Genomic DNA, 25,645 nt, shown 5'->3' with positions numbered 1-25,645 from the left:
GACAGATGCCATAGAGTTTCACTCATAGGTGGAATTTAAGAAACAAAACAGATGAACACAGGGGAAGAGAAGGGACAATAAAATAAGATTGAACAGAAAGGGAGGCAAATCATAAGAGACCCTTACCTATAAGGAACAAACTGGAGGGTTGCTGGAGGGGAGACTGTGGGGGGGGGGGGATGGGGTAACTGGGTGATGGGCATTAAGGCAGGTACTTGTTGGGATGAGCATAGGGTGTTATATGTAAGTGATGAATCGCTAAATGATATTCCTGAAACCAACACTATACCATATGTTAGCTAACTTGAATTTAAATAAAACTTGGAGAGAAAAAAAGAAAGAAAGGAAAGTCGATGAATACAAATAGATTTATAAATGTCACAGTTGGTAGAATTAATAAATAAGGACATTACAATTGTTATTGCTATAGTCCACAAGTCCAAAAAGGAAGAGGAAAGCATAAGGACATTAAAAGAGACATGGAAGACATTTTTTAAAAGCAAAAACTGATTTTTAAATGAATACTATAATGTCTAAGATGAAAAATACAGTACATTGCATGGGACTAATAACAGGTTAGATATGCATAAGATCAGCAAATTTGAAGAGATAATAAAAAATAGTTATTAAAGAGGGAAAAAATCCTGGAAAACCTCTACAGATTCAGTAATCTTTGGAGCAACTTTCAACAGCGTCATGTACGTATAATTAGAGAGCCCAAAATGGAGGGAGCAGGGTAACAGGAGAAAAAGTTGTGAACAAATAATGCAGGAAAACTTAAAAATTTGATGATAAGAGCAATAAATTCACAGATCCTAGGATTGCAATGAAACCTAAATGCAAGAAACATGAAAAACTATACCAAAATACATTACAGTCAAATTGCTTAATACCAACCAAAAAAAATACCTCTTTTTTTTTAAGGGTACATTTGAATTCAGAAGAGAAATATAAGAAGACAGTGTACTTATTGTGATAAACACCAGGTGATACACAGAACTGTTGAATCACTATATTGTATACCTGAAATAATATAAACTGTATCTTAACTGTACTGGAATTATCTTAACTGTACTGGAAAATAAAAAATTAAAAACCCAGTGGGGCAACATTTTTAAAAGAAACCTTAAAAAATTACGATATAATTCACATACCATAAAATTCATCCTTTTAAATTGTACATTTCAATGATTTTTTAGTATGGTCACAATTCCTTGCAACCATCACCACTATCTAATTCCAGAACACTTTTATCACCACCAAAACAAACCTTGTTTCCATTAGCATGTTCCCTTGTTCCTATTCTCCCTCCCGGTGCCCGAGCAACTACTGATCAACTTTCTGTCTGGATTTGTCTGTTCTGGACATTTCCTATGAATGGGAACATACAATATGTTACCCCTGGTGTCCAGCTTCTTTCACTCAGCACAATGTTTTCACAGCGCACCCAGGTTGTAACATTGATTAGTACATTAGTACTTTCTTTTTATGAGTGAATAGTATTATTAGTACTTTCTAATTCACTAGTACATTACATTTCTAATTCATTAGTACATTAGTACTTTCTTTTTATGAGTGAATAGTATTATTGTATTGATATACCATATTCTGTTTATCCATTCATTAGTTGAGAGACATTTGGATTGTTTCCACTTTTTGGCTACTATAAATAATTATTCACATTTGATACCACTTTTTGTGTGGGTATATATTTTAATTGCTCTTAGGTAAATACCTAACAGTGGAATTGCTGGGTCACTATGGTAGTTCGGTTTAATTTTTTAAGGAAGTTCCAAATTGTTTTCCACAATGGCTACATCATTTTATGTTCCCACAAATAATGTATGAGGGCTCCTATTTCTTCACATTCTTACCAACATTTGTTACTGTTTATCTTACTGATTATAGCAGTCCTAATGCTGTGCAATGGTACTTATGGTTTTGAGTTGTGTTTCCCTAATGACGAATGATGTCAATTATCCTTTCATATGCATATGTGCCATTGGTATATATTCTTGGAAGAATTACCTTTTCAAACTCTTTGCACAATTTTTAAATTTTCTCATCTTTTTATTGTTAAATTGTAAGAGTTCTCTATATATTCTGGATACAAGTCCCTTATAAGATATATGATTTTCTCTGAATATTTTCTCCCATTCTGTAGTTTTTATACAAATTTTTTTGATGTTGTCCTCTGAAGCACAAAAGTTTATAAGTTCAATTTATCTATTTTTCTTCTTTTGCCACTTCTACTTTTGTTCATATTAAAAAGCCATTACCAGGGTGCCTGAGTGGCTCAGTCAGTTAAGCGTCTGACTCTTGATTTCAGCTCAGGTCATGATCTTAGGGTCATGGAATGAGGCCTGCATGGGGCTCGGTGCTGGATGAGGAGCCTTCTTAAGATTCTTTTTTTTTTTTTTTAAGGTATTTTTTCTGCCCCTCTCCACCACTAAAAAAAAAAAGAGAGAGAGAAAAAAGAAGAAAAAACCCATTACCTAATCCACGTAATGATCATTTACATCTATGTTTTCTTCTAAGAGTTTTAAAGTTTTAGCTTACGTTTAAGTCTGATGCACTTTTAAATTGTGGCAAAAAACATATAACATAAAATTTACTACTTTAACCATTTAAATCTATAGTGTAGTGTCATTAAGTACAGCAACATTGTTGTGTAGCTATCACCATCATCCACCCCCAGAATTCTTGTCATCTTACACAATCAAAACTCAATACCCATTAAACCATAACTCCTTAAATAAGTTTACCCCTCTCCCAGATCTTGGCAATCACTATTCTACTTTCTGTATGAATTTGCTTACTCTGGGCACTTCATATAAATGAAATCATATAACGTTTGTCCTTCTTATGACTGGTTTATCTCACTTAGCATAATGTTCTCAAGGCTCCTCCATGCTGTAACATGTGTCAGAATTTCCTTTTTAAGGCAGAATAATATTGTGTGTGTGTGTGTGTGTGTGTGTGTGTGTGTGTACCACATTTATCCATTCATCTGTTGATGGACACTTGAATTGCTTTCATCTTTTGGTTATCGTAAATATTGATGCTATTAACATGGATGAACAAATATATACTTTAGTGTCTGGTTTCAATTCTTTTGTTTGCTTATATGGTAATTTAATTAAATTTTTTGAGGAACACCATATTTTTTACATAGCAGCTGTTCCATTTTACATTTCCAACAGCAGGGCACAAGATTTCCAATTTCTCCACATCCCTGTCAACCCTTATTATTTTGTTTTTGTTTTATAGTAGCCATCCTACTGGGTACAAGGAGATATCTCACTGTGATTTTGACTTGCAAGCATCTTTTCATGTGCTAGTTGGCCATTTATGTATCTTCTTTGGAAAAATGTCCTTTACTCATTTTTTTTATTCAGGTTATTTGGTTTTCTTTGTTGAGTTACAGAAGTTCTTTATATATTCTAATATTAACCCCCTACTGGATGTAGGATTGCAATTATCTTCTCCCATTTTGTGGGTTACACTTTCATTTGATTGTGTTTCTGAGGCACGGAAGTTTTTCATTTTGATGTAGTCCAATTTATCTATTTTTTCTTTTTATTGACTAGCCTTGGTGTAAATCTGGTCCATTTTGAGTTACTATTTTATTATGGTGTGAGATGAGGTTTCAAATTCATTTTTTTTTCATGTGGCTATGTAATTGTCCGTTTCATTTGTTGAAAAAGATTGCTCTTTCCCCCATTGAATTTTCTTGGTGTCTTTGTAGAAAACCAGTTAACCATAAATGTAAAGATTTATTTCTGAACTTTAAATTCTATTCCATTTATTTATATACCAATCTTTATGTCAATACCATACTGTCTTGATTATAATGGTCTTTTTAAAAAGATTTTATTTATTTATTCATGAGAGACACAGAGAGGTAGAGACACAGGCAGAGGGAGAAGTAGGCTCCCTGCAGGGAGCCTGATGCGGGACTCCATCCCAGGATCCCAGGATCCCAGATCATGACCTGAGCTAAAGGCAGGCGCTCAACCACTGAACCATCCAGGTGCCCCTATTATCATGGTCTTGTAATAAGTTTTGAAATGTGTGAGTCTGAGTTCTCCAACTTGATTCTCTTTCAAGACTGTTTGGCTATCCTGGGTTCTTTACATTTCCATAGGAATCTCACAAAATCTTGTCAACTGCTGAAAGAAAAGGTAGCTGAGATTTTGACAAGGATTGCATTGAATCTGTATTTCATCTTGCAGATTATTTTTATCTTAATAACTTTAAGTCTTCCAATATATGAATATGATATGTTCCCATTTATTTAGATTTTCTCTCATTTCTTTCAATGATATTTTATGGTTTTTAGTGAGTGAGTCTTAAATTTACTTTGGTAAATTTATTCCTAAATATTTTAATTTTTTTTGAAATTGTAAATGTAATCATTTTCTTAACTTTATTTAGTTGCTCACTGCTACAGCAGAGAAATACAATTTATTTTTGTATATTGGTCCTATACCTTGCAACTCTGATGAAAAATTTGATAATAAATTCTAAAAGATTTTTGTGGATTCTTAGTATTTTCTACATAAAAGATGGCATCATCTGCAAATAGAGATGATATTAATTCTTCTTTTCAAGCTGGATATCTTCTATTTCTTTTCCTTGCCAAATTGCCATCTAGAATATCCAATACAGTGGTGAATATAAATGGCAAGTATGAAAATCCTTGTCTTGTTTGTGATATTAGGGGGAAAACATGAAGTTTTCACATTAAATGTGATGTTACCAGTGGGTTTTCATATATGGCCTTTATTAGGTTGAGGAAGCTCCATTCTATTCCTAGTTTGTTGGATGTTTTTACTGTGAAATGCTGTTGGATTTTGCCAGATTCTTTTTTCTGCATTTATTTAGATAATCATGTGTTTCTAGTCTTTTAATCTATTAATATTGTGTATTACATTGATTGCTTTTGTATGTTGAACCAACCTAACATTCCTAGAGTAAACCTCATTTGGTCTTGGTATATTATTCTTTTGATATATTTCTAAATTCAACTTCCTAGAATTTTATTGAGGTTTTGGTATATTTTATTGTTATATTGGTATATTATATTGTTATAATATAATATATTGTTATATTTGGTATATTAAATTGTTATAAGTAACAATCTCTTTACTTGTTACAGATCTATTCAGATATTTTTCTTTTGTCAGTCAGTAGTTTTTGTCTTTTTAGTAATTCATCAGCTTCATCTAGGTTATATAATTTGTTGGCAAACAGTTGTTCATAGGATTACTTTGTAATCATTTTTATTTCTGTAAGGTTAGTAGTAATGTCTTCTCTTTCATTCCTGATTTTTAGAAACTTAAGTTTCCCCTCTCTCTTTCTATTTTTCCCATCACTTTAGCTAAACTTACATAAACTTGTTAATCTCTTCAAAGTAACAAACTTTTAGGGCACCTGGTTGGTTCAGTCATAGAACATTCAACTTGATGTTGGGGTCATGGGTTCAAGCCCCATGTTGGATGTAGAAATTGCTTAGAAATGAAAATAAAAAAGGACAAACATTATATGGTGTCGTTCATTTAGGGAATATAAAAATTAGTGAAAGGGAATAAAGGGAAAGAAGAGAAAATGAGTGAAAATATCAGTGGGGGTGACAAAACGTAAGAGACACCTAACTCTGGGAAATGAACAAGGGGTAGTGGAAGGGGAAGTGGGTGGGGGGTTGGGGTGACTGGGTGATGGGCACTGAGGGGGGGCACTTGGCGGGATGAGCACTGGGTGTTATGCTATATGTTGGCATATTGAACTCCAATAATAAATAAATAAATAAATAAATAAACAAACAAACAAATAAATAAATAAATGGAAAAACAAATCTTTAAAGAAAGAGAAAAAAAAAGTAAACAGCTTTTGGTTTCAAATATAGCCATTTATGGCTAAGCATCCCTCTAAGCACTGCTTTAGCTACATCTCATGGGAGTTGGTGTGTTGTGTTTTCACTTGGTTTATCTAGAAATTCTTCCTAAATTTCCTTTTGATTTCATCTTTGACTCATTGATTACTTATAAGTATGTTGTTTAAGCTCCCAATGTTTGTGACTTTTCCATATTCTTTTCTGTTTCTGGCTTCTAATTTTATTCCATTGTGGTCAAAGAACTTACTTTGAATGATTTTAGTGCTTTTAAATTTATTGAGACTGTTTTATGGAATAACACATGTTATTCCATGTTCCATGTGCACTTGAGAAGAATGGGTATTCTGATATTTGAGGTGGGATGTTTTATAGATGTGTGTTAAGTCTAGTGGTTTATGTCGTAATCAAGTCCACTAATTCTTTGTTGACCTTCTGTCTAATTGTCCTATCATTGAAAAAGGAGTACTGAGGTATCCAACAATTGTTGAATTGAATGTATCTTTTTTCAGTTCTGTCCTTTTGGCATTATGTATTTTGGGACTCACTTGTTAGGTGCTGTGCTAATAATTATTATATCTTCTTGATGAGTTAAAGATACTTTTTTATTATTGATAATGGGATACATAAAATATGTAAATTCACACACAGATACATCACTATCTGTAGTTTTGACTAAAGCTTACACCTTACCAATACAAAAATTCTAATAATTTCTATTTCATGAGATTCCCATCACAAAGGGAAAAAATGTGGTGAATTTGCAATAGTCTGCACTACATTACCTTGCACAGTCTCCAGTGGAATAACTTTTTTCGATTAGGTAGTAATGAAAATTGAAAACTTGGCTTATAATTTTACATATCAGATAAGAGAAAGAGTTTTCTAAAAACTAGCTTCTACCTCAAAATAGTTAAGACCTCATTTCTCCTCTACTGAACATTCTTTGGGTATTGGGGTTATAGGACACTGTTGGAGAATTTTCTCTGCCAGCAGGCTATTTTGTTTGATATTTCCTCTGTTCCTGGTCCTTTGTGTCACAATACTGAGTGAGTTATCCCAGTAGGTAGAAGTAGTATTCCTAGACTTAGCTACACTCAAAAATGACTGCAAATCACATAACTGTAACTCACTAGACCATAGCTAACTACATCTTCAATTCTACTTCCTGTTTGGTTAGTTTGTTAACCAAATTCCAAAAAAGATCACATCTATACCATAATGCCACCTACCCCCAACATGAAAGTAAGAGAGACCAAGGGAAGGTCAGAGTGGAAAAAGCTAGTAGTCTTACCTATTGTTGTTAAATTATCTTTCTTTTGATGATTTTACAGATAGAGATGACACATGTACACATTGCTAGGGTCTTCCAGGATCTTGGAAGGAGACCTGCACAAAAGCGAAGGGACCTGAAATTTAAGCTTATGTAGTTTGTTGTAAATCCACCTCTCGTCCCAACTCAAGAAGCTTTGTAATAACTGTCATTCACATATAAAAGCCATTCCATTGCTGAATGTTAGTGCTCTTCTTTTTTTGAAAAATTTAAAAAGATTTTATTTATTCATGAGAGACACAGAGAGAGAGAGAGGCAGAGAAGCAGGCTCTCTGCCTGCAGAGCACGCAGAAAGCACGACATGGGACTCGATCCCAGGTCTCCAGGATCACAACCTGGACTGAAGCCGGAGCTAAACTTCTGAGCCACCCGGGCTGCCCTAGTGCTCTTCATCAAACCTGATCACCAAAAATTCTTTTCTCTTACACTCACATTTGGTTAACCATATTTACTGAGCACCTACTATATACTATTTTTCTGTACTCAGCCCTGGACATTCAATATTGTACAAGATATACATGTTGCTTCCACTCAATGAGCTTAGAGTTAAAGGCAATACCTATCCCTCTCTAGCTCGAACACTTCAGGTTTTCAAAGGCCTTCTTAGGCCTTGTCCCACTGTGACTAATTCTTTAGGCTACATTCAAGCTAAGCCTCATCTGGATCACCATACCACAGCCCAGCTCAGAGAACCAACGTGGCTTCCCATCACACTGGACTTTAAGGTCAGATTCCTTATCTTCAGTCACAAGGCTCCTATTGCATGCCTCTGAAAGATTCAATGGGTTCATTTCACTGTGTTCCCTATCCCATTACCCCCGTTCAACTCATGAGAACTTCCTTCTGCCATTTGCCCTTTCCATTCAGATATTCCTCTTTTGGATCTTCATTACCTCACTTGCAGAATTATCTCACTCTGTGCAGAATGCTCCTCACACTGGGCAACTATTTCCCTCAAAACTGCCCATAATATGTCCCAAATCCTCCCTGGATCAAATGAGATAGTTTATCTTCATCACTTACAATACACTTTGGGGATAAATTATGTTTTCACTTTCTACATAAAATCAAATTACTAACTATCATTTAGTCCTGAACAGAAGCATGATACTATACATTTAGTAATTTTTTTTAACATGTGGCTTTAGGTAATACTTTCAATGTTAGCATTCAGCTAAGAAATCATTCTCTTCTAACTGGAATTTTGGAGGAAAAAGACTTAGAAATGATTAAACCTGGTCATATTCATACACAACAGCAATCTTTATTATATGATTCAGAGCTAGAGTTCATTGAAGTGGTGTTTGGCTGGCTTTGTTAGGCTGTCTCCCTAAATTAGCTTTGCTTTCCAATACAGATGTAGATATGTGAAATGGTCACCAGCCAAATGCAGAAGGACACACAATCTGGCTGCAAAATATGATGACCTATCTAGCAGAAAGATGAAACTTGACATAGACCTGGAGATGGATGGGCTCAAACTCTTCCCCCCTCCACCCAAGTGCCTAGGAATCTGGTAAGAAATGCATTTAGACCTCGAGGGGAAATGGTGAACTTGAAAATGTACTAGCTGAAAGGTGCAAAAGGCTCAACCCAACCTTTTTTTGGAAAGGCAGTCTCTGTCTTTGAGGATTTGTAGACTAAATCTATTATCATTACTGCGGCCCTGCTAATGATAATCGAGGCTCACATAGACTGAGCCAAAATCAATTATACGCAAATCAAATATTCCAAGTGCATAAACAGTCTCTGTGAATCGATGAGACATGTGTGGCCCTGAGGATGAGGGGATAACAGGTGTATGGTCGTTGTTTTCTCAGGGCTGGTCACATGAAAGGAGAAAGCAATGATGCGTGCAGCTGTATTTATATCCTGTATTCAATCATGGAAAATGCAGCATTCAATTTCATTGTCCACCCATTGAAAGTAAGTCTGGAATAATTCTTTTAGGAATCTTACAAGTTATCTGGACACAGAATTTAGCCCTTCCACTTTTCAGCTCTGTTGGCTTTTAAAATGTAATCCTGGTCAGTAAATAGAGTACTCTGAAATCTGTGAAGTGGAGATAGTTAAGACACATATATTTTGTGAGAGTCTCTTAGAAATAGTGGCACCATCCCATCTGAACAGGCACAATGCCTCTCTTAACAGATGGCTGGGAGAGAAGGCAGCCAAAAGACCATGTATGAACAACAAATGTGCTTGCTAAGGGCGGGAGTCCAAGTGGTGAATGTCGAAATTGTTTTCCATCCTAAGCTTGCAGGCCTGTGGCAAAGGGAGTGGGGAGTCAGTTGACTCTTGTACGTTAAAGTAAAATGACCAAACAGCTCCCATGACTATGGGGAAGGAGACCAGCAGACTTGGGAGTGGCAGAGGGCTTTGAACATGGAGTTACAAATGCTCATCGTCTCTATATGTGGAAGTCCCTCCTGCTATCTGTTAGCATTGTCTTTTATCTTATTTTCATATATATAAGCTAAAACATGACTGTGCCATGTACACAGGCGATTTGGCATCTCTAGAGATGAAAAATATTTCCACTAGAGGGATCGGGTACAAAGTTACAGTGTCCAAAAAGAGATTATTTATAGGCGAGGAGCTGTCTTGGATGGTTTGTACCCTTCTTGTTGCGCTCATAACTTTCTACCAAGTAAATGTGGGTATAACTAGTTTATTATCTTCTCTCTTGTTCAGGTGCTAGAAGAAACATCCTAAGTGTTGCCTGCACACGTCAAGACCTCTGGAGTAAAAAAGTGCAATTCATGTGAATTTTGAGGCTATGTTGTTGAATGATAATTTTCACATGAATGAGAGTTTTTCAATATAGTCTATGGCTGGAATGAACATTGTAATAGAAACACCACTTTATTGAAGTCCAGTGTCAATGGGCAAAGGATATGTAGGGTGTGTGTGTGTGTGTGTGTATGTGTGTGTGTGTATGAGGATGGGTGCTCTATGCAAATGACTATGTACATATATAAATAGGAGAAAGTGTTAATTGTGCTGAATTTAGCTAAGTTAATTCTTCAAACAACTATATTGATTGACTTATTTTCAGTATTCACCTGAAATGTTACCAAAATGTGACAAAAGACAGAGCAATGAGATAGATAACAGGTTCCATTGTAAAATGACATCCTTTAATTTTAGACTTCTGTTGTGAGCCTTCTGAGTTCTTAGAAGTGATCCTGCTTTTTTCCACTATTATATATTCACAATGAGTGAAGGTAAGAGGGAAGGTAGATCCATTTGGAGCCATCTGTGCAAGTCTGTAAATAAGCCTAGTACTGCTTCTCTAAGAGTAACCCTCCCAGCTGATACCCACACTCCTTCCAAGAACATTTAGGGAATAATCAGTTTCAATCTATTCTTTATCAGATTAAGTATACTCTCTATCATATTATTATTGTGCCCCTTTCATGTTACATGCAGTATGGAGATAAAGGCATTTAAAAAATATCATGTATTTTTAAGTGTTTTAAATAAATGAGAATCTTTACATAAAATAGGACTGGGTTATTAGCCCAAGAATTATCCCATCTGCTAAATCTAAATAATGCAGCAGATATTTATTGATAATCCTAAGACACTGATGCAGTTTTGTGAAATACTTTCACAGGAATTCTTTCCTGACCTTATTGCCGCATTTTGTACTTTGAGCTTCTAGGATTGAAAGTCAATCACACTGACGACTCATGCTATTAAAAATATTGTAGGAGGGCACCTGGGCGGCTCAGTGGTTGTCTGCCTTTGGCTCAGGTCATGATCCCGGGATCCTGCGATCAAGTCCATGTCAGGTTCCCTGCAGCGAACCTACTTCTCCTTCTGCCAGTATCTCTGTCTCTCTCTGTGTGTCTCTCCTGAATAAAGAAATAAAAGCTTTAAAAAGAATTTAAAAATATATTGTATATAATTTACCCAGTCCAGAGATATTTTCCCTGATATTATCAAAACCTAAATGTTATTTATTATGGTAGCAATTTTGAGTTGCTTGTCTCTGGTTTAAAATAATGTTGCTTTAAAACAATGTAGTTTAAAATGGCCATTATCGAAATTCCTAACTGCTGTTCAGAATCTAGATGAGAAGTTTAAATTTTTAATTACTTTAGATTTTGTAGAACTACAAAATAGAGTTAAAGCTTACATAGTTCTGGAATAAGAATTGTGATTTTATAAAAGTAGAAGATTTCATTTAAAATGCTGGAAAAAAATCAATCGGTTTAATATAAGGAGACATCAATGACTATAGGCTGAGTTATTTAATTTTTGAGGCAGTGCTGCCCTCTACTGATAGTATTAGAAAAAAACTTGCTTTATTTATTTGATTATAATTGTCATTACTCAACACCCAGTTAATTTAGGCTCAAGCACTCAATCCTGCTTGCACATTAGAATCACCTGGGAAGCTTTTAAAACAAATCCCATCCTCAACCCCTAAAAAATGCTCTTATTTATTCACGTGTGGCCTGGCATCAGGCTTTTTTGTAAGCTCCCCTGAGATTCAGATATGCCTCATACTAAGAAATGCTAGTTATGGCACAGAAATGAAGTATTCATAGAAAAAGTTATACTTCTGCCCAGCTTTTAACACATCCGTGAACACGAGTCTCTGTTACCTGCTCTGCTCTGTCATTTTCAGAGACGTAGTTTCTGGTCCCCAAATTTCCCTGATTCACCATCGGCCAGGTCAGCACTCATGCACAGCAGTATATACAAACACACAAGCAGAAACACATATGCATTCACAGTGGCGGAAGCCAGCTTATCCTTCTGTTTCCTCTGCACCTCCTCTTACTGCCAACTTCCAACTGAAACACAGCTTTAGTGCTATAACTTGGAAGGCTCTAAAATTGAGGCCAGTCCTGTTGGGAAGAAGAAGGAGCAAAAATAGGACGATGGTATTGAAATTGAAAACAGAAGGAGATGTGTGTATGTGTGTGTGTGTGTGTGTGTTGTCTGTGTGTGCACATCTGTGTGTGTGTGTCCATGTTGGTGTGTGCATTTCTGTGTCTGTGTGTGTGTTTGCGTTTCCTGACTTCTTCGCTGGAATGTAAGTCCAAGAAGAAAGGGATTTTTATCTGTTTTAGGACAATGCTTGGCATGCAGTTGTCACTTAACAGGCATTGTTTTATAGACAAACAAAGAAACGACTGAATGTGTGGCTGAGTATGTTTATGTGTGTGACAAGGTGAGAGAGTCTGATTATAAATAAATGTTCAGGGTTGTGCAAGAAAGAAGAGGTAAACACAAGCTGAAGGAAAGAAAACATCTATCCAACTGAAAGATTGAAAATATACCTCACTGTCTGAAAAAAAATGATAAAATTAAAAAAACCTAATTAATCTATAATTCATTTGTGGAAATCTGTGAATTATGTCAAAACCCAGTTATTCCAAGAGTAAACTTAGGGGTTATTTAAGAACACATGGCTAGGAATGAAACTAATTGGTCACCTCTGGAGGATTCTAGGGAGCTAACTCATTGTTTTTATAACTGGCATTAATAGAGAAATAATCACATTTATCTTGCTTTTTCTATCCAAACTCTATCACTGGGTAACCAAGCGCTAGTAGACTTCTACGGAACTATTCCAGTTAATAAATGAATAAGAAGTCATAGAATTAGAGTATATTATTTTTCTGCCCACAATGAATGAATGGTTTAGGCACTGAGCATCAACAGGCTGGCGAAGGACAAAAGGAGTAATAAACAGAAATGAGACGCCTCTAGATGGAAGAACATGCCACTACCTATGAAGCAGTCTTACTAAAAAGAGCCTAAATCTGCCAACCTCTAGATCAAAATAGCTATATTTTTCCCAAAATGCAGTATTTTATTTTTACATAGTTACACAAGATACAGAAATACAGAGGAACAAAAGCACCTCCAAACCCATTAAACTATACCACAGAGATGCAATCAACAAAATCTTATCCTAATTGAAGGAAATTCTATAAGACAAAAACCTGGTTTCATAAATAATAAATTGCAAAAAAAAAAAGGAGAGTCAGTGGAGGAATCTATCCATTATAATATCTTTTAAAAATATATCAACTAAGCACAGTGTGTGCACCTTATTTGGAACTTGAGTCAAACAAACTGTACAAAAATTAATGACATTTATAGGCAATTGGGGTTTGAATACTTACTGGATACTTGTCATTAAAAAGTTATTAAGTCTTAGGTGTAATAATGATATAGTTATGCTTTAAAAATCCTCGCCTTTAAAAATAAATATTGACATATTTGTGGGTGAAATAATATGAATGAAATTTACTTGAAAATAGTACAACTGAAGGAAGCTAATGGGGGTGTAGACACTGGATTAGCCCTCTGTTGAAAACTATTGAAGTTGGATGGATATGGAAAGGATTACTATCTTTTAATTTTTGTGCAGTTCTGAAATTATCCATAATAATATTTTAAGAAGTTATCTTATGGAAAAATGTGCTTCCTCACGAGGATAGGAGAGACTGGGGAGGGATGTTCATCTCAAAACTATTTTAGAAATGGAGAACAAGGAAAGAAAGAAGGTAGAAAGATGGAAGAATTTTTAATAGATTATATCATGCCCATGGCAGGCTACTTATTCTTGCTGTTTTTCTCTGAAAGTCCATTTAAATAGTATAATATGCCCTTGAAGCCAGCGTGCCAAGAGCATTTTCATTTGCACTGAGGAAGAAAGCAGCACGCTTGGTGCTGGAGGGGGGGGGAGGTTGTGGGAAAGACAAAGAGGAGAGGAAGTTGTGCAAGTGTTGTTTCACTAGCAGGTGGAGAATATTCATTTGTGCTTTCCAGGAATATTTTCATATTGTTGCTATTTAGAAGGTGTTTCTACTTGGGGCCCTTATATTTTTCTTTCTGTGGAAAATTTTTGTCCTATCCTGTCACATGAACTGGCCTCAAGATGTAAGGAGGCCTCGCCCTCCCTGTCGCATCAAAATTCACCATTTTGTACTTCAGAGCGGATGCTTGGTTCACAGAGGGCAGATTAAATGAGCTGGACTTTAGGAATCTGGTCATCTATTCTTGTGGATCCAGCAGAGGGAGCAGTAAGCATGGATTTGCAGACCCCTGGGGGACAATGAGGCTGCTTCAATGGGACAGACTGTAGTTAGACACTGTTCGTTTAAGCGCTGGTTTCCTACTTCACCTCTAGTTTGCAGACCCTGGAGCTGCGGGTTGGTGAGGGAGTAGCCACAAGCAGATTCTATTCAGTCCTTACCCCACAGACAGTCATATAAGATTCTCGTGCTGATGGGGAGTCAGGGGATGGACATCCAAGATCCCCTCTTTGTGCGTGATTTTAATTCTTCTGCAGAGCTAGAAACTTCTTTTAATTCTCTCCCTTTATTTAGTTCTCCAATACCCTTGTCTTCTTTCCTGTTTCTATGTCCTCAAAGCCTGGCCAACAGTGAGGAGCTTATTTTGGTACTACCCACTTTAGGTGAAGGGCAGAGGGTCAGATAGGAAACATGCCCTGTCGCGTCCCACCACTTGCCCCTTGACATGCCCCCATGGTGAAGATTGGAGGCATAAGCCTTTCCCGGAGAGGCCTCGGACAAGTGGGGCAGCTGCATCTTCGTGTACTTTCAGTCAGCAAAGGTGAAGCCATGATGGGTGCTCCCTGTGCAGGGCTGTGGGGCCATCGGCTCCGGTGCACAGGCTGAGACACTTGGCACCTTCTCCACTCCCCGCCTTTGAAAATGAACCAAGCCACAGAAAGAAAGGCTTAAGGGGACCACGATAGCAGCTGATCCACTTTGGCCTCACTGTAACACTCTAAGAACACACCAGTCCAGCTCTGTCAAATCCTCATTCTATAAAAAGCAAGAGTGCCCGGCACCAGCTTAGCTGCTTTGGTGACAATGAATGTGGTTTAACTCCTGGGCATCAGCTGCCTCCTCCATTGACCACTCTGCCCACAGAATCCAGGCAGAGAAAACTCGAGACAACGTGTCCCATTAAGATCATGTTGTTGTTGCTGTTGTTTAGGGCACTGTAAGTTAGTCCTCATTGTGTCTCTTGTAGAAAGAACTTTCCCTCTTGTATCAGAAAATCTATATTCTAGATTAGTGCTGCCAGAACTTTCAGTGTACGTAGGAATCACTGGGAGATCTTGTTGGACTGTGGTTTTGGAAGAGGACTCGAGATTCTGGAAGGGTCCAAACCTGGCTTCTCAGTGTGTGGTCCACAGACCAGCCCCACTGGCATCATCCAGAAGCGTGTTAGAAATGCAAAAGTGAAGCAGCACAATCATTTTTTTCCTCCCTTTGTTCAAAGATCTCTGATGCTGAGGTGCTACTGCTTCTGATAATGATAATAATAATACTATTAATAATAATTTTAAAGTTCCTCTCATTGGGTGCATATTGCATGGTAGCAACAATATACATATTCTCTCTAATGAAAATAACATTGTCTTTATTTTACATATGAAAAAACTACAGAAACTAGAGCTAGCATGTCTGAGTGGCTGTCAGTTGAAACTCTGACTCTTGGTTTTGGCTCAGGTCATGTTCTCAGGTTAGAGGGATCCACCCCAAGTCGGGTGCTGTGGGCAGTGCAGAGTCTGCTTGAGCTTCTCTTTTTCCCTCTACCCCACCCCTCAATCATGTGCTCTCTCTCTCTCAAGCAAATAAATAAATATTTCAAACAAACAAACAACTAGAGCTCTAGGAGCACATGTAATTTCTCCAAAGTCATATGGCTGGTAAATGCCCCGATCCAAGACTGCCAGTGCCGAAGCTAGAGCTGTCTTTGTCACTCCATGTTGCAATAACTAAGATCTTTCATCCCACCACTGACCCCCTATAAGGTTCCCTGACTGCTTGCTTCCCCACCCCCACCCATTGCTTGATCTTCCCACTAGTTTTTTCCCATTATACTCGCTTTGTCTGAAGTATCTGCACGTGACCCTGTACAACACAGTTGTTTAAAAGCAGTCATTCATTCTTAGGGCATCCTCTGTACTTGGCTCAATTGGGAGAGATCACTGTGTGCCCTTGAGCAGTTGACCAACTGTCTAATCTTAATTTTAGAGTAAACAAATTTCTTTTCTCTAATGTTTTACTAAGGGCTTTAATGTTTTTTTTCTTCACATTCTGAGCAATTCCCTTTATTTGTAGTCTCCTTTTATGTGCAAATTCTCATGTTGCAATATTTGATTCAAGACAACTTTCCTGTAATCCATTTGCTGAGGAGGTATTTTCATTTTCTTGTAAAAATTGAAAATCGTCCGACTGAAGATTTACAGATTCTTATGGGCTAGCTGCAAAACTTTTCCCTAGTCTTTCCCCAAATGCCTACATATATTCACCTGATAAATACTTTTTGAGCACCCGCTCTATGCCAGACATAGTGCTAAGGCCAGAGAATATAGTTTTAGTAAAATATACATGGTCTGTGTTTCCATGGAACTTCATTCAATTATGATCTCCTGGTAGGTTGGCTTCTATTCTTGTGAGTCTTTCTGTACAACAGCAAAATTAAAATCTCAAGTGTAAAGCCTGAAAAAAAGACCCAGGACGTTTTAAGTTTTGTGTGGAGTGTGGAGTAGTAACAAGAATCGATTGGGAATTTGCACACCTGACGTCTCTATTTTCTTCTCTTCCTCTCCTCCTTTTCTCTTCCTTCCTTCCTTTCTTTCTCTATATTCCTCTCCTTCTTCTGCCCTTCCCTCACCCCTCCTCTTTTTCTCATTAACTATGTGCCCAACATTGTGGATACAGCAGGAATCAGGCCTAAAAGATCCTTGTCCTCACAAAGCTCCGAGCCCAGTGGAGAAGGCAGACAGGGTTCATTTCAATTGCCCTGAGCTGGATGAAAGAGAAGCATAGGATACTAGAGGCACAGGTCTTAAGCAGACCTGACTTAGTTTGGGTCTTACCTATAGAAAAGATAGGTTCTGATTAAGCTGCCAGAAAATTGTATGACAGGTCATTCAATTTCTCTAAGGCCTTGTTTATCTATTTGTTTTTAATTGTAAACATTGTGTGGGTGTGTGAGATGAAGTTGAATTTAACAGTCCTTTTAACCCTTAAGTTCTAATAGTCTATACAAAAGCTTTACCACAAAATAGATATATTGTTTATTATACAGAAAAATCACAGTGTCTTTCTTTCATATATAAAAATTCAATGTATAACATTATAAAGAGAAATATGCCTGTTTGTAGTTTAAAACTCTTCAGAATTGAGTGAAGATACAAGACACATGACACAAGATAATCTCCTCCTTCAAATTCAGAAATTTTACTTTTTTTATTTTTAGAGAGAGAGAGCAGGGGGAAAGGCAGAGGGAGAAGGGAGAGAGAAACCTCAAACAGACTCCCCACTGAGCACGGAGCCCAACTTGAGGCTCAATCTCATGATCCCTGAGATCATGGCCTGAGCTGAAACCAAGAGTCAGAGGCTCAACTGACTGAGCCACCCAGGCACCCCCAGAAATGTTTTGATACCACATTTCACTAAGAAGTGCCACTTTCCCTCCTTCAATTATGTGACTAGAATATAATCACCTGTCTGGTGAATGATAGCAGCCAAATAAAGCAGTAGAGTTGCATTTCTGAAACTTGAATTACAAATAAAAATTATTTTTAAAGACTCCCTTCCCAGTGTTAACTTAAATGGATTTTGTATATAATAACGTTATGCATGTAAAGCCAGAAAACTAGATATAAATCTTAATAAACAAAATTAAATTTCAAATCATATATAAACAAAACTATAAAACCAACACTATTTATAGTAATATTTAATTTAATATGACAGGTGGTTTTGTTTTGCTGAAACCTAGGGTCTACCTGAAACCTGAAATGATGCTGACGGCTGGGTATGTGTTCTTGCTGTGGGTGTGCTGGCACAGCTGAGCGACATCCAAACACTCCATTTCCCACATTTTGTGGATTTTGATCTACTATGATACTGTCATTCATACTGCATGCACATCCTTTGGCCTTCACTTGGCATGAATCACTTAGGTCTGCTTTTATGCTTTTCTCATTAAGACACAAACCATGAAATCATATGCATAAACTTAGCTGTAAGCACTAAAATCCAATGACAATTAGATTAGACAATCTTGATTAGAAAGTGAACATCCAGGGGTGCCCAGGTGGCTCAGTGGTTGAGCATCTGCCTTTGGCTCAGGGTGTGATCCAAGTCCCAGGATCAAGTCCCACATCGGGCTCCCTGCATGGAGCCTGCTTCTCCCTCTGCCTATGTCTCTGCCTCTCTCTGTGTGTCTCTCATGAATAAATAAATAAAATCTTAAAAAAAAAGAAAGTGAACATCCAGACGACTGAGGTACATATACATATATGTATAATAATATTATGATTTATAACATATATAATTATGTTTATAGATATATGATTTATGGATGGTATATAGATGTATATATAACACATATGATTTTATATATATAAATGTAACTATTATGTATTCTATATGTATAGGTCACATATGTATAATTTATAATATGTATATGTAATTATGTCTATATGTGTATACTGTATGTGTTTATAATTCTATTGCATGTGTAAGTATGAATGTAGAAATATATGTAAATTTTATATTTATACATTTGTATAAAATAGCCTACTGATATTTGAAACCATATCTGAGATTGCCAGTGTGAGTAGAAAGCACTGGAAGATATTGGTGAGTGATTCATAAAAACGAATCTGAAGAGCGAGATCAAATTTACAAATTTTGTCTTTGAAGAAATTAGCAAAATAAGGACCATGAAGGCAGATTTCTGTTGAAATGATTTGCTCTACTTTCTGGGCAGGGAAGGCCTTTTATTCTGAAATCATTGGCTTCCTAACTTTTTTGGCAATGACCTGTCCTTTCAGTTGTAAGATGGGAGCACAGTGCAGTTTTATACAGAAACATCACTGCTTTAAAGAGTTTTAAGCCCACTCTGAGTAGCTCCAGATCAGCCTGACAATTCGATCTCATCTTGGTGAAGTTAAGTAACCTGGAAAACTCTTAGGCTTTGCACCAAATCTAGCATTGATCCCTAGCATGCTGCTGCCAAGTCTAAATTCCTTCCTCTCTCTGGGTCTCTATTCCTTAGGGGTAAAGTGGAAGCTCTCCTAACAACCTCATTGGATCGTAGTGGGATTCAGGGAGAGGACATATGGTATTAACCTCTCTACATGAAGCAGCAACTCACAGAGTTCGGGTGGCCCTCCCCTCCACCATTGGTCAGCCTTTGCAGGAGAAATGTCACTGAGACAAAGTTTTAATTCAGAATTCTTGTACTTCAATCTTGAGATGGGATCAACCAACGGGTACCTGTATAAACAAAAGGATATTTTCACATTCTTTCAGGTATTCCCCATAGAATCTCAAAGTGTTTGCAGGTCTGTTTTCTCAGGAAGGAAGCAGGTTTCACAACCACTCTGTGGGCTGTAATTCCTTCAAGACCAATTGTGTAGTGAAAAAGCCGTGAGAGCACTGAGGTCCCCACCTCGGAGAGTACTGCCCCCGCGGAGAAGTACTCCGGTCAGGACTTCCATTACACATCATCTCTGGTCTTGGATTCAGCGAAGTCCAAGCCAGCAGTAAGAACCTGAGCTCCAGATTTTGGAGGTGAATGCCTCCCAGTGACTCTGATCCTCTGTCCCACCTCAGTTTCCTTCCTTGGGACACAGGCCTGTGACACACGCCCCCCCCCCCCATATGATGACTTTCTCCTTCTAGAGACCATGACAATTTTTTCTTCCTTAGCAGTTGAAACTACTGTTCCTATCAATGCTGTCAGAATTTCCTAACCATATGGAGACATTATTCTTAGCCAGACGGCCTCAGCCCAACTTATTTGAGGTTTCTGAGAGAAGGTATGTCCCCTGACTTCTTCTGAGACAGCCTTCGACTCCAAGTCTGACTTTTTAGTTACTTTTATCAGTGTCATCTCTGGTTTATGTTTCAAGAACAATCCAGAGTTCCTAAACGACAGATGGTGGTGACAATGTTGAGAAAGGGGAACCCTCTTACACTGTTGGTGAGAATGCACGCTGGCACAGCCACTCTGGAAAACAGTGTGGAGCTTCCTCAAGAAGTTAAATGTAGCTATCTTAAGACCCAGGAATTGCGCTACCAGGTATTTGCCCCAATGATACAAATGTAGTGCTCCGAAGGGGCACCTGCACCACTATGTTTCTAGCAGCAATGTCCACAATAGTCAAACTAATGGAAAGAGTGCAGGTGTCCATCGGCAGATAATGGATAAAGAAGATGTGGTATACATATACATGAGAATATTACTCAGTCATCAAAAAATGAAATCTTACCATTATAAATCTTAGCTTATGTTAAGCAAAATAAGTTCATCAAAGAAGATAATATCATATGATCTCACTCATATGTAGAATTTAAGAAACAAAACAGAGGATCATAGGAGGAGGGAGGAAAATAAATAAAACAAGATGAAATCAGAGAGGGAGACAACTATAAGAGATTCTTAATCATAGGAAACAAAGAAGGTTGCTGGAGGGGATGGGGGTGGGAGCACGGGGTTCCTGGGTGATGGACATTAAGGAGGGCACGTGATGTAATGAGCACTGAGTATTACATAAAACTGATGAGTCACTGACCTCTACCTCTGAAACCAATAATACATTATGTTAACTAATTGAAATTAAATTTTAAAATGAAAACAAAACAAAACAAAAGCAAAAAAGAAAAAAGAACAATCCTGAGTTCCTGCTCTCAGCTCAATTCAGCTTGTGGGTTCTAACTATGTTCTCTAGGCTGGGATGAGGTTTTCCTGTTGACACCATGGCCCCAATTCTGTTGCACAGGTAGTTTGGGGCATTGGACAGAACACCCAGTGGGAAGCCCTGAGTCCAAGGCTGTAGCCCAGTTCTTCCACTTGCCGGCCTGATGATCCTGACAAAGGGACCTTCTTAGGCCCTTTTCTCATCTGTCAAATGATGTACCTCAGCACATGTAAAAATCATCCCAAGGATTGGTAAAAATTGCAGATTTGCTGGATCCAGATCTCTGTGTTTTTAAATAAGCACAAAAAAATCTAGTAAAAATTGGTCATTGAACATCACTTTGACAAATCCTGGATCTATAATATTACATTATATTGAATATATTGTATATTATATTGAATATACATATATTATGTTGAATCTCACCTTCTGGCCCAACTTCAAATACTGTCATGTTCCCCATCCAAATACCCATTGCCTCCCCTCCCCATGCCTGCACCCTGCCCTTCCTTCCTCCTATGGACAATCTTACCAGCTGCTTTCTGAAATGTTGATTACCCTTTTCAGTTCTGATGATTTTCTTAGTTGATCTAGGTCAAGAATTGTATTAAGAAGATCAGCTGGTAGTACTAATTTACAGGTGTGATGACTACTCCACAGTACACAGCACTTGACAGAGTAGATTTTCAACTTATTTTTATAAAACAAATTATCAGTTTAATGCATTAAACCATGATGAGAGGGCGAGTTGATTTTAAAAAAGAAGGATGCATTTTAGTTAATGTTGATTTCTATCTAGAGACATTTTGGACATTAAAATTAAATAAACATCCTCCGACATAGGTGAGTGAGATAATTTGAAGTCAGGGGATTCTCTCTGGGTCCCTACCAAGAAGTAGGGAGTCAGAGCGCCTGAGTCTCCCCAGGGTACCTGGAACATTTTTCACAGGTTTTTCTGCACAGCCACTTCCACTTCCCCACTTGTTGGATCGCAGAAGTGTTCACACAATTTTTTTTTGGTACAAGTTCCTCTGTTCTTGCAACACACCTAGCCCTTGTCTTGATTGCTATTCTCCCCAAACCCCATCATAAATTTCAGGCTCAGAATCCCTTAGTAGCTCTTGATTTTGATTGTTCTTGTGATGAAGTCTGAGCTCCTCCATGTGGTACATAAGACACTTCAACATCTAGCTTCTGCCCACCTCTCTGGCCTCTGTCTTATCCCACACACACCCTTCCCACATATAATGACATCCCCATATTCCAGCTATTTGGAGTGACTGGCCAGAATTTTGTGCTTCCCAAACTGGTTTCTTCCCCTCCCCTTCCCTGCCCTTGCCAGCCATGCCCTCCTCACTTGGTCTAATGAACTCCCAATTAATCTAAAAGACTTAGGTTAGGCACCTCCTCCACAGTAGGCAGAATCCTGTTTCCTCAAAGATGTTCATGCCCTAAGCCCTGGTACCTGTGAATGTGTTACTTGCCAAGAGTGACTTTGCAGATATAATTTACATTACAGACTGTAAAATAGGGTCATTAACCAGCATTATTAAGGGGGCCCACTGTAATCACAAAGACTCTTAAAAGCAGGTAACTTTCCTGACTAGAAGCAGAAGAGAGATGCAGCACGGGGGGAGTTGCTGAGATTCCAAGCATGAGAAAGACTTGAGTCGCTGATACTGCAGTCAGAGTACAGGAAAGCCCAAGAAGAAATGGAAGAACTGTATGGAAACAAAGAGCAGATCCAGATTGACAGCCAAGAAAAAAGGGCAGGCTTCAGTCTGATAACCACAAGAAACTGAATTTGGCCAACAATCTGATTGAATTTAAAAACGATTTATCCCCAAGACTTCCACAAAGGAACACTGCCCTGCTGACTTGTTGATTTTGGCCTGTGAGAATCTAAGCTGAAAACCAGCTGAGTCCAGGGGACTTATGAGCTACAGAACTGAGAGATCATAAATGAATGTGGCTTTAAGATGTTAAATTTGAGGTAATCTGCGATGGCAGCAATAAAAACATAGTAAGTCCTCTTCCAGAAAGACTTTCCCTAAATCTCCTATAGCTACCCCAAGTTTTTGTTACATGTCTCACCTAGATTTCTGTGGTTTCCTTGTGTTTCTCATCAAGAACTTAGCCCACTCTGCTATATTTTTCTGTTTACTTGATTGTCTCTTCCACTACATTTTTGAATGGTCTGAAAGCAGGAGCCATGTTTTTCAGATTTATATCATTAGCATATATACAATGCCTGCCCAATGATTGTTTGCTAAATGAATTTAAAAAGTAGATGTTCAATTCATTCAACAGATATTTCTTGAACACCTACCATGGGTCAGGAATTTTTCTAAATGCCAGAGTTATAAGAACAAACAAGAAAAAAATCATAGAGGAATTAGAAGAAGCAAACAATAAATGTGAAAATGAAGAAATAATTCCTGACAGTGATCATTTCTAATCAGAACATAAAATAAAATAATGGGATAGAGTTATAGGGTGGGAGACAGGCTACCTTAACTAGAACGATCAGGGAAGGTGTCTCTGAGGAGACATTGTGCTGAGGCATGAGTGACAAGGAAGCAACATGTGATGATCTGAAGGAAGGAGTTTCCTAGGCAGCTAATAATGAGTACAGCCTGTGAGGGCAAAGTCTTTCTGAAAGAAAGCACAGAAGATGAGCCAAGAGACTTAGATGGAGTCCAGAGCCTTGTAAACCATGAGGAAAAGGTTTTAGACTATATTATCATCCAATGGGAAGCCTTTGGAGGAGTTTAATTTACATGATCAGACTTCTGATTTTAATAGTCTGTTTGTCTGAATATTTAATAGTCTGAATATTTGACTGGTGTCAAATAGTGTTTGACACCAGTATGAAAAGCATGGGGGTGAGGAGAAGGGTTGGAGCTAGAGATCACTCTGTCCAAGCGAGAGCTGGAGGAAGCTTGGGCTAGCATTGTAGCCATGAGGATGGAGAGAATGGGTGAGACAGGAAGTATGTTTTGTAGGTAGAGGACTAGCCTTGCTGATGGATTAAATGAGGATATGAAGATTGAGAGGTATAAAAGATGACCTCCAAATTTTTTGGCCTAATCAACCAGGGATTGGAGTAGGGACTGAGGGACTAACCAGATTTGGGAAGGAATGTAAGAAAATCAAGAATTTCTCACTGGACATGTTTGAGAATGGCAATTGGTCATCCTAGTAGAAATCTCAAAGACAAATGGATATATTCGTCCAGAATTCATTGGTCAGAATTCACTTTAAGCTGGAGATATAAACATGGGATTAATGTCATATCAATGGTGTTTAAAGCCACGAGAAAAAAAAAGCCATGAGACAGGATGATATCATCTAGGCAGTGTTAGCAGAGAGGATAGGAGTTAAGGACTGAGGTCTGGGATGTTCTAGCATTTAGAGTAGAGGAAGGGGAGAAATGTAGAAGTAAGACGGAGAAATAGCAAAATGGAAGGGAAAGAAGAGTGTGGTGTCCCAAAAACCTACAGGAAAAAGTGTTTCACAAAGGAAAGTGTTCAGGTGTATCATATACTGTATTGTCAGGAAGTCCTAAATTTGAAAAAATTAAAAAACTATCACAGAATTTGGCAAGAGATCGAAAATTATCTTTTAATTTTATTGTAATAATATTCTGATTCAGGTCTCTTCACTAGTCCCATTCAATTAATTCAAGAAATTTGAGTTTTTTTTAAATACTGTGCTAGGTGGTATGGGGGATGAAAAAGTGACCAAAACAGAACTCTTTTCCACAAAGAACTTACAGATTAATTGAAGATACAGACTTAACAGTGTGATATAAAACGTGATGATATAAAACATGAAGATACAGAAGCTAACAGTGTGATATAAAACATGATAATTAAGCAATATAATTCTGAAAGAGAGGAGCAGAGGGAATTGGGAAGTCTCTAGGGAGAAAAAAACATTTCAATTGAGTCTGACTTACTAGTAGTAGTTCAGCCAGCTGAAAGAAAGGAAAGGGTTTTTGTCATTGTTTTACTGTTTGTTTTGTGGTTTCTAATCAACAACATAGAGATAATGGCAGAAAAGTTTCTAAGCTAGAGTCATGGCATTGGGAACTGGAAGAAGGAAGAACGTGAGAGATGGTGCCATCAGTGTTGTTTATATACATGTGTTAATGGAGGATTATCATCATTTCCCCATTTTACAAAAAAAAAAAAAAAAGGAAATTAAAGCACAAATTATCCAAGAAAAACAGACTGAAAATGAACACAGTAACTAGTATGCATTGTCAAAGAATCTCAAAGACTTAAACATCACCCCAACACACACCACAATACACACTGAGGATGGAAGGTAGATGGTCTCTGATAAGATTGCCAGTTGCCAACTCAACTCATCCAACTACATCAATGGAGGTCCCAGACAAACCTGTGTGATGTGACATTGAGACCAATGTTCAATCATCAAGTTCTAGAATGTCTGATGGATAATACTGAGGACCTACACAAGGGGTAGGTAAAAGACATTTTTTTTTTAGAGTTGAGAAGAATGATTTCAAGGAGCATGACATATCTCTGGTATGTGGAATTACAGAAGTAGTTGCACAAGATTATTTAGCATGGGTTAGGATGGCCCAAGATGATCTCTTTTAAACCTCATGTGCATCATTGACCATTTATCCCATAAACTTGGAAAGACTGAGACCTTGAAT

The 25,645-nt window shown here is 37.6% G+C and overlaps 1 long non-coding RNA gene across 1 annotated transcript; it reads right to left on the bottom strand.

Annotated features, from left to right (window-relative positions):
- Positions 1-2,119: 2,119 nt before the first annotated feature.
- Positions 2,120-25,356, bottom strand: LOC111090702. The gene is made up of 4 exons (XR_005353109.1): positions 25,276-25,356; positions 19,407-19,528; positions 7,188-7,282; positions 2,120-2,449 (listed from the first exon to the last, which is right to left on the bottom strand). It is a non-coding gene; the product is annotated as an uncharacterized LOC111090702 (long non-coding RNA).
- Between the last annotated feature and the right edge of the window lie 289 nt (positions 25,357-25,645).

This window comes from Canis lupus, chromosome 1 (genome assembly GCF_011100685.1).
Source record: "Canis lupus familiaris isolate Mischka breed German Shepherd chromosome 1, alternate assembly UU_Cfam_GSD_1.0, whole genome shotgun sequence".
Taxonomy (NCBI): domain Eukaryota; kingdom Metazoa; phylum Chordata; class Mammalia; order Carnivora; family Canidae; genus Canis; species Canis lupus.
This window is presented reverse-complemented; position numbering and strand designations above follow the sequence as displayed.